General features: G+C 38.4%; 1 pseudogene; it reads left to right on the forward strand.

The window, feature by feature from the left end:
* The first annotated feature begins 6,863 nt into the window (after positions 1-6,863).
* LOC131902689 (vomeronasal type-1 receptor 4-like) lies at positions 6,864-7,848 on the forward strand (annotated as a pseudogene).
* The last annotated feature ends 992 nt before the right edge of the window (positions 7,849-8,840 follow it).

Below are 8,840 nucleotides of genomic sequence, written 5' to 3' on the forward strand. Positions count from 1 at the left end.
AAATCCATAGCCTTTGGCTTTCTGTGGGAACAAAATCAGAGACTCTTTTCCAAAGCAACATATCCTTACATCCAAATTTTGAAGTTAAGGTATCTTTAAAATATACATATTGGTTTTACTCAACCTCTTTTACGATCAAATGTTTTTCTGCAGTTAAAAATCCCAAAGACAACACAATCCAGATTCTCTGTGTAATATTCATCTTTACATGGCTTATTTTTTATATTAATTTTACTGTCTCCTTAAAGACTTTATTTTTTAAAACTATGTATTTGTTTATATAACTGTATATATCACCTTTTTCTTTTCTCTTTCAAGCCTACATATATTTTACACACATTGTAAACTATTACATCTGAATCTGTCTTATTGTGAACCTACTGCTTTAAACTGCAGCAGCTGTGGCTGCTGACTCCTCCCACCTCAGCTTCCCAACATGGCGGTGGTACATTTTCTGCCAGCTCTGGGAGCTATTGTGGGTCTATGCTTTCATCCAAGCAGCGTGTAGCCCAGAAACCTCTTTTTTTGTTTTGTACTAGCAAAGGCTAAATCCACCACACAGCTTAATGTGCTACTTGCAGAGGCCTCATTCCCACCATACTACAGATCAAGCACGCACGCTAGGAACCCACAAGTAGCTCAAACCGGCAGCTGCCGGTCATTTGATAGAGACAATTAGGAAGCTGTTTTTAGCTCTGTTTTAGAATCTTTTCTCAGGTTTTAGTGGAAACTCTTGCTAACACGTTGGGTGCCATTTGTAGCTAGAGTTTTCCTGCCTGGCCCAGAGTCAGGACAAATCTCTCTCACCTGTCAGTCCCACAGCTGCTCAGACCCAACCAAGTAAACACAGAGACTTATATTGCTTACAAACTGTATGGCCATGGCAGGCTTCTTGCTAACTGTTCTTATATCTTAAATTAATCCATTTCTATTAATCTATACCTTGCCACATAGATCGTGGCTTACTGGCATCTTCACATGCTATTTGTCATGGTGGCGGCTGGCAAAAACAAAACACTTGCCAAAACAAGTGTGGTTATGGCTTTATCAAAAGGCATCTTCTGAGGCCAGGACAATATGGCACCATCCCTGAAGTGGCCTTTGCAATCTGGAAAAGGTACAGTGCCCTTTTCTTTGAAGGCAGCTGAGCAGGCAGGCAGTGGGCCGATGTTTCCTGATGTGCAATGGAACAGCAGATGAAACAGTTATTCTTTAAGAGTAACTAAGCTCACACCTCTCAATAGTAGACTGGCATTTAATAGAGGGATGTGGAGAAGAACGGGAGGCTAAGATGAAGCCACATACACACATAGCCATGAAGAATGGACAGATGAATTCAAAAAACATCAACAATTTCCAGAATTTAAAATCCTGAATCATGATATGACACTAGTGGAATTCAGGTGTTTCTGGTAAATGGACTGCTCTCACCCAATGTGAGGTTGAACTGTTGACCTTGTGTACATCCTACTTCACAAATGAGTCTGTCAGATACGCTAAGCCTATAGGCTGTAGATGATGCCCTAACACTGTGGAGAAGCCTCAGATGACTATCCAGGCAGCTGCCTGTTTCTGTCAACTCACAATTTTTTGGAAGATGCTTGCATGTACTTCCTGTTTTTATTTTTTTTTTTAGCTAATATTATTTACTTCTTGGGTCTCTGAGGGAGTTAAAGATTAGTTAGTTATAGTTGAAGATTAATTAGGATAGAAAGTGAGTTAGATACATTTTGGACTTACCAAAATAGGATATATAATGGAATTATTTTCTCTGAACTTGTCAAATACAAATGGACTAGACATTGTTTAGATATTTATTACTTGTATATATTGTATATAGTTATTGTACTTTGGTATATAGTTTTTCTTATGTTAGTTATAAGCTTTTTCCTTTTTCTTTTTATTAAAATAGAAAAGGGGAAATATGGTGATATTTTATTTGTACTAAAATGTTATTTGTATGTTAACAAATAAAGTTGCCCGGGAGTCAGAGCTATTAGCAAGCCATAGGAAAGCAGGGTGGTGGTGGTGTATGCTTGTAATCCCAGCACTTGGTAGGCAGAGCTAGGTAAATCTCTGTGTGTTCAGGGATACAGCCAGCATTGGAGACACACGCCTTTAATCTCAATACCAACCATAGAAGACCTAGAGGTCTATACAGACAGGCAGTGACGAGGCAGTCATGTGGTTGGGTTTACAACCAATGAGAAGGCAGAACAGAAAGTCTTTATAAAGACTTTAACACAGGAAGTAACTCTCTTTTAGAGAGGTAGGATCACCACAAGAGGAAGGGTAAGGTTTTAGTCCTTAGCTCTGACCTCTTGGCTTTCTTCTTTGCATTGGTTCTGTGTTTCTTATTTAATAAGATGGTTGGTTACATCTACAGCTGCCAAAACATTTCACTTTCATTAAATGCCACTCATCAATTTTGGAAATTGTTCTCTATGCAAATGTAGTCATTCATAAAGTGCTTATATTTGCTTGTATCATGAAGATTTTTCCCAGATTTCTCCTCTGAACTTTTAGAATGCCGTGGCTTCCAGTTGGATGCTTGATCTGTGTTGATTTGACTTTTGAATAGGTCAAGACTGTAAGAGTCCTGTTTTGTTCCTCTAAATATGGATACATATTTTCCCACTAAAACAGGCTGCCTTTGCCCCCATGTGTATTTATACTAGCCTTTCAAAATCAAGTGACTGTATTTGTGGAGATTGATGTCTGAGTCCTCTATTTTTTAATTAGATTCCATGTAAATTTTTGATATATCATTAGTTTTTATTTATGCCTCTGAACTTTACTTAGGTACAGTGATTATTGTAACATACTCTGAAAACATTACCATTGATTTAAAAAGATTCTCACCTCTCTCATTAATACTTTGTCTTGGAGCCACACTTCATGTCCAGTGTCTTGCTCATTCTATCCCTGATAGCATTTCTCAGTATGATCAGTGCTGTGGCATGACATAGCAAGCCTACATGAAGAAACAAATTTCTTCAGTAGGGGAACAATTGGGTAACACAATAAAATAGGAAGTAACAAGAATGTATCTCTCTATATACAACAGTTACACTAGCAGCTTCTATCTCAATGGATGTATCTATGACTCTGAAGTGAAATCTGTATATTAAAATATCTATTTAACAGTCAATATGGTAAATGTCAGATGTTCTCAACTCTTAGTATGTAGTGCATACAAACCTCACACCTTCAGTATCCTGGCACATAGGTCTGTGCTTAAGGACCTGAAGTCATTCTTCACATTAAGGAAAGCCATGAGAGCATTAAAACTATGTGTGTGAAACATCTTCTGGCTCTATTTCTTCTTGCTTCTCCCTCTAGTTTTGTAGGTTCTGGCATAGACACTTGTGACCACTGGTACACACTTTCCCATAACATCACAGCCTACATCATGGTCTCTTGCAGGATGAAAATGCTCATTATGATTCAGCAGACAAAGATGATTCCTGCCAAGAACAGTTTCTTTAGGTCTATCCCATGGACCAACCTGGTAGGAGAATAGACATTACTCCTTCAATTTGTCCTTCAAGTATGCCCAGACTTCTCTCCTGGATGGACATTAAACTGCAGCTGAAATAAACCTCTCCGGCCTACTTTTCATTTGGTTTTTCACTGTAACAACCAAAAGCAAACTATGACAAAAGGCCACTCTGTGCTTTTGATCAGGTCTTAAATGTACTGTAAAAAAAGGATATTGCAGTATGTCTTTTAGTCTATCAATTATTTTGTTGGGATACATGTATTCCTGTGGTAGATCCAGTTTGTTATCTCACACCTCTTCATGAGAGATCCCCTTATTGGCCTTATATTCATTTTTTAAGTTGTGGATTACTCCCATAACAGCCAGTCCACTATTACATCAGTCAGCAAAACTTGGTTGGAAGTTCAGCACTGTACCATGCAGGGCACATTGCTAGGTTAGACTACTGTATTTTCTACCCCAGCATCCTTCAATGAGAGTATTTCATGGACAGTTTATGTTGATTTTTCTATGCACTGCATATTTTGTACATGGTTTTCACAGCTATAGTCTTTTACAAACTAGTCATGAAGAGCAAACAAGAGCAATGGCAACAGCCTGTTCTGTTTGTTTGCCTCACAGTCCTCTCAGACCAGTAACTTATAGGGAAAAAGCCATGCCAGGGAATGAGATTTCATTTAATACATTGCATTAGTTAAATTGTATTTAGTGACTTGTGTTATATTCTGTACTGTGTACAATAGAGAAGCTTGCTTTCTTTTAAAAAAAATAACAGCCAGGCAGTGGTGGCACACACCTTTAATACCAGCCCTCGGGAGGCAGAGCCAGGCTGATCTCTGTGAGTTCAAGGCCATCCTTGTCTACACAGCAAGATCCAGGACAGGCACCAAAACTACACAGAGAAACCCTGTCTAAAAAAAAAAAAACAAAAAGAAAAAAATTATGATAATAATAATAATAATTTTAAAATACATATAAAAATAATAACTCATGTCTTCTGGTAGCAGAACTGTTCTTTTATACAAGTAACTCTCTTCAAAATCCTATTTCTTTCCCTTCAGGTACTAATGCCAAACAAAGTTGATGAATGATATTTTCACCCAAAATGCCATCTGCAAATTGGCTACAGTTGTAAAAGCAACATGAATAAATAATTTTGGACAATTTACATTTATTCAGTTAACACTCCTGTGAATTTACAGCACTTAGTTTATTTTATGGTGTACTTTGAAACTATAAAAATGTATATTTGTCATTGAATTTCTATTCTATATATTATTATGGCACTCACTGAGACTAGGAAGGGAGAATGAGATTTGTGTGCAGAATCCCTCAGACAATCAAGAAATACAATGCACATACATAGCACAGTTAAAGATCTCAGACAGCCCATAAATACCTCCTCATATCTGAAAGAGAGATCCTGTGACCTCTAGGAAACAGAGCAGATAACAACTTCTCTGAACTCACAATATTCCCTTAAGAGCTAACAGCAGGAAATTGCAATTCTTCTTTGCTAATGGTCACCAGGGGAGAAAAGTTCAGAGCAAAGTTCTTGCCTGCTCAAGCCTGCAATGTCCATTGCTATTTCAAGTAAAATAATAATTGCAGGTCTGAGGGGAGGTGAGATCACAGAATCACAGACCATATCTCAGGCAATGGCTGCCTTCCCTCCAGCTGACCTTGTGGCCATGGAGCTGCGATCAGCATGCTGGGAAGAGATAGGGTGCTGAGAATGTAGCAGACTGCAACCTGAGATCAGAGAAGAAAAGAAAACGTGCGAGTCTTGGTAAGTGATCACAGAAGACTACACCTGGATGACGGCAAGGACACAGAAGACACAGAGAACAGAAATGGATCAGGGAGAATTGAAGTGTGGGGTCCTAGAAGCACTTCATCCTAATTCTGACTTAGCCCATTCCACACCGTCAGTGCCTGCTGTGCTCTGTCACACTGGAAAAGAAGTCTGGTGCTTAGGGGTCTCAAAATGTCTCTGTAAGGAAGCAGGTTTTCCATTATGAGGAAATTTTAGTAGGTCAACTGATAAAGGAGTGTCACTGTGGTTATTGACACTGCTTAGCTTTTTGGGAAATTTATGTCTATGAACATTAGTCTCCTTGGTGCTCTTATGCACAGTGGTAAGTGTGGACAATGATGGACTTGGTCATAAACTCTACAGATGATTCATTCACAGAGTATTTGTGTCATAGATTCGAGAATGGGTTCATATAGATTTTTCTATGAAACATTCATAAATAACTTTCATAAATGAAAACAGATAAAAAAGTAAGATCTCATGACAATAAATTGCTAGTAATAATCATTTGTAATTCCATCTAATAAGCATAATACATTTTCAACACTTCTAGTGATACAACTCTTATAGCTTCATTTTTGTAATTTGAAGCAGAACATGTTTCATAAAACAATGCAATCCTACCTGCAGTTGCATGTAAATGTAGTTCTCATTTGCACAAAATATTTTCTCTGCCTCTGAGTCAGGATGCAATTAATGGAAACATTATTCTTAATGGTTTGAAATTACCCAAATTAATAAAGACACCAGTATGTTTCCTGTAGATGTAGTTAGAGGAATTTAAATGAAGGCAGTTATAAATACATTGCTTTATGCCCTCAACTATTGGGATTAAATCTTTTCTCACATGTTTGAAAATATTCTCTTCAAATAGATGATTAATTATGCTTGCACAGGACATTGAAAATGGGAAGACTAAACACATAGGTGGATTCTATGGAATGTCCTATACTCACTCCCAAATTTTTCTCCGAACCTAAAATATTCTAAACATTAATTTTTATTAACGTAGTAATTATACTTCCAACTTGGTCAATGTTTGAAGTTTCACTTTTCATATTTTCTGCTACAATTATGGCCCAAATCTACAAAACTTAACTCTTATGTCATTAGTCCCAAAATCACTTCATTTGGATGTCAATATGGAGATAATCCGTGATCTTAAATTAATAATAATTTTGTTATCATCTTACCATATTTTGTGTGGATTCATGTTTATTTCCAAAGTTAAATGTATGCCATTTGATTATTGGCCAAGTTTTTCAATGAATCATAACTGTGTTTCAGGGATGAGCCAGGCCACTGGATATATTTTGTTCCTGTCCTGTTGAGATATTGTTGCCTCTTTGCACATTCCAAGAGTATGAATCTAAAAATATTGAAGCATGTTGTGTCTCATTCAATTGCCTTCATGTATGACATTCATGTCAAAGTGGTAGATGCCCTATAAGTTGAATATAACTTGTGGACTCATTCAGATTAGATAATCACTATCCTGTGTCCTGTGACACAGTATGTGTTGTCCCCCTCATCTTTTCATGCAGAATCCTCACTCTGAGTTCAGAAACTGGCAGCATGACAGACAGTGAGCTGTCTGTAAGAGTGGTCATCTTGTCTCTGACTATTATTGGATTTCTGGGGAATTTCTTGCTTCTCTACCACTATCTGTTTCTTTACCTAGCAAGGTACAGGTTAAGGTCTACAGATGGGGTTCTGATGCACTTGGTTGTAGCCAACATCTTAACTCTCCTATTTAAAGGAGTGCCACACACAATGGCAGTTTTTGGATTGAAAGACTTCCTCAATGATATTGGATGCAAATTGGTTTTCTCTTTTCACAGAATTAGTAGGGGTGTTTGTATTGGCAGTACCTGCTTCCTCAGTGTCTTTCAGGCCATCATCATCAGTCCCAGGGACTACAGATATTCAGAGCTTAAAATAAATTCACACAAGTACATCCGTTACTCTGTGTACCTGAACTGGGCAATTCATTTCCTTATAAGCAGTATCAATCTTGTGAACATAAGGGCAAAATATGGAAACGACATATCTGTATGTACATACAGCAAATCTGTAACCTCATTTATACTGCTATTCTGTGCGTCATGACTAAACCAGTGACTTCCTGTATGCAGCATTGCTGTCAGCTCCTGGTATTCTTTTTCTGGGACTCATGCTATGGGCCAGTGTCTCAATGGTCATCACACTGTACAAGCACAAGCAGAGGATGCAGCAAATGGCCAGGGCCAACATCTCCTCCAGATCCTCCCCTGAGTCCAGAGCCTCTAAAACCATCCTTCTTCTGGTCAGTACCTTTGTCTCCTTTTACACAATCTCTTCCATCTGTCAACTCTTTGGGGCTCTTATGTATATTCCCAGTTGGTCTGTGGTGCATGTCACTGCAATGGCCTCCCTTTTTTCCCCACTATTTGTCCTTTTCTCTTCATGAGCCGTGACTCCTCGATATCCAGCTACTGCCTGCCTTCGAAAATGAATAGACGTTTCCCCAAAGTCTCTGATCAAGAGTTAAATTGAAAGCTGCTGCCCAGTTCTTACTTGGTTACTGAGTCATTCTGAAAGAATAGTGAGCGTAATGACACTCATGCCACAGGACTTTTGAGGATATTACAGATGAGCCATCCTATCGCTGTGAGTGCAGGTGAGTGTGTTCAGGCACACACACACATACACTGAACACTTCGTACCTCTCACTAACATCCTGGATTGCACATGACCACTAATTCCAGGTTGTAGCACTTAGCACAACTGTGTCAAACTATATTCCAGCCACCACTTACGTCAGGTAGTTACATTCATGTATCTCTGCAGCATTGCATACCCACATCATAGAAGGAATAGTGAGATGTATGAAATCTACACGTAACTGTGAGACATAAAAGTTAATTGCCATTTTAGTTATGGATGTGGTAGCACAGACACAGAAAACTGAGGCTACAAACTGTCCCATGCAATTACAGGCACCTTCCTCTTCTTTCCCCAGGTTTGAAGGACTAACATGACCTATTTCTTCATGGTCACCCAGTTCTTTTACAATCAATTCTCATACACAATGTAATATAGATGACCATGGATACACAGTCTCACAGAACAGTCAAGAAGCCCTTAAGTTCCCATTTAATTATGGCATACAATAAGTACAATGACAGTTAAAACAGTGAAGCAGAATTGAAAACAGCACAGGGTAAAGCAGAGACTGGGAATGAAACTTCAATACATGCAAATATATTTTTAATTTAAAAATTACATTAATTTATCATGTGTGTGTACCATGGCACTAGCCAGGTGCTGGTCAGATAGTCAGAGAATTAACTTGTGGGAGACAGTTCTCACTTCTCACCATGTATGCTCTGGGGATCGAACTCCAGTTTTCAGCCTTGACCACAGTAATCCCTGCCCAGTGAATCTAGTGTGAAATCTAGCTTCAAAATCAAATCTCCTCTTCCACAGGATATGTAATGTACCACTAATTCCTCAAGGTGGCAGTGTCAGAGCTATTACGTC

The sequence above is a fragment of the Peromyscus eremicus genome, chromosome 1 (genome assembly GCF_949786415.1).
Source record: "Peromyscus eremicus chromosome 1, PerEre_H2_v1, whole genome shotgun sequence".
NCBI classification, from domain to species: domain Eukaryota; kingdom Metazoa; phylum Chordata; class Mammalia; order Rodentia; family Cricetidae; genus Peromyscus; species Peromyscus eremicus.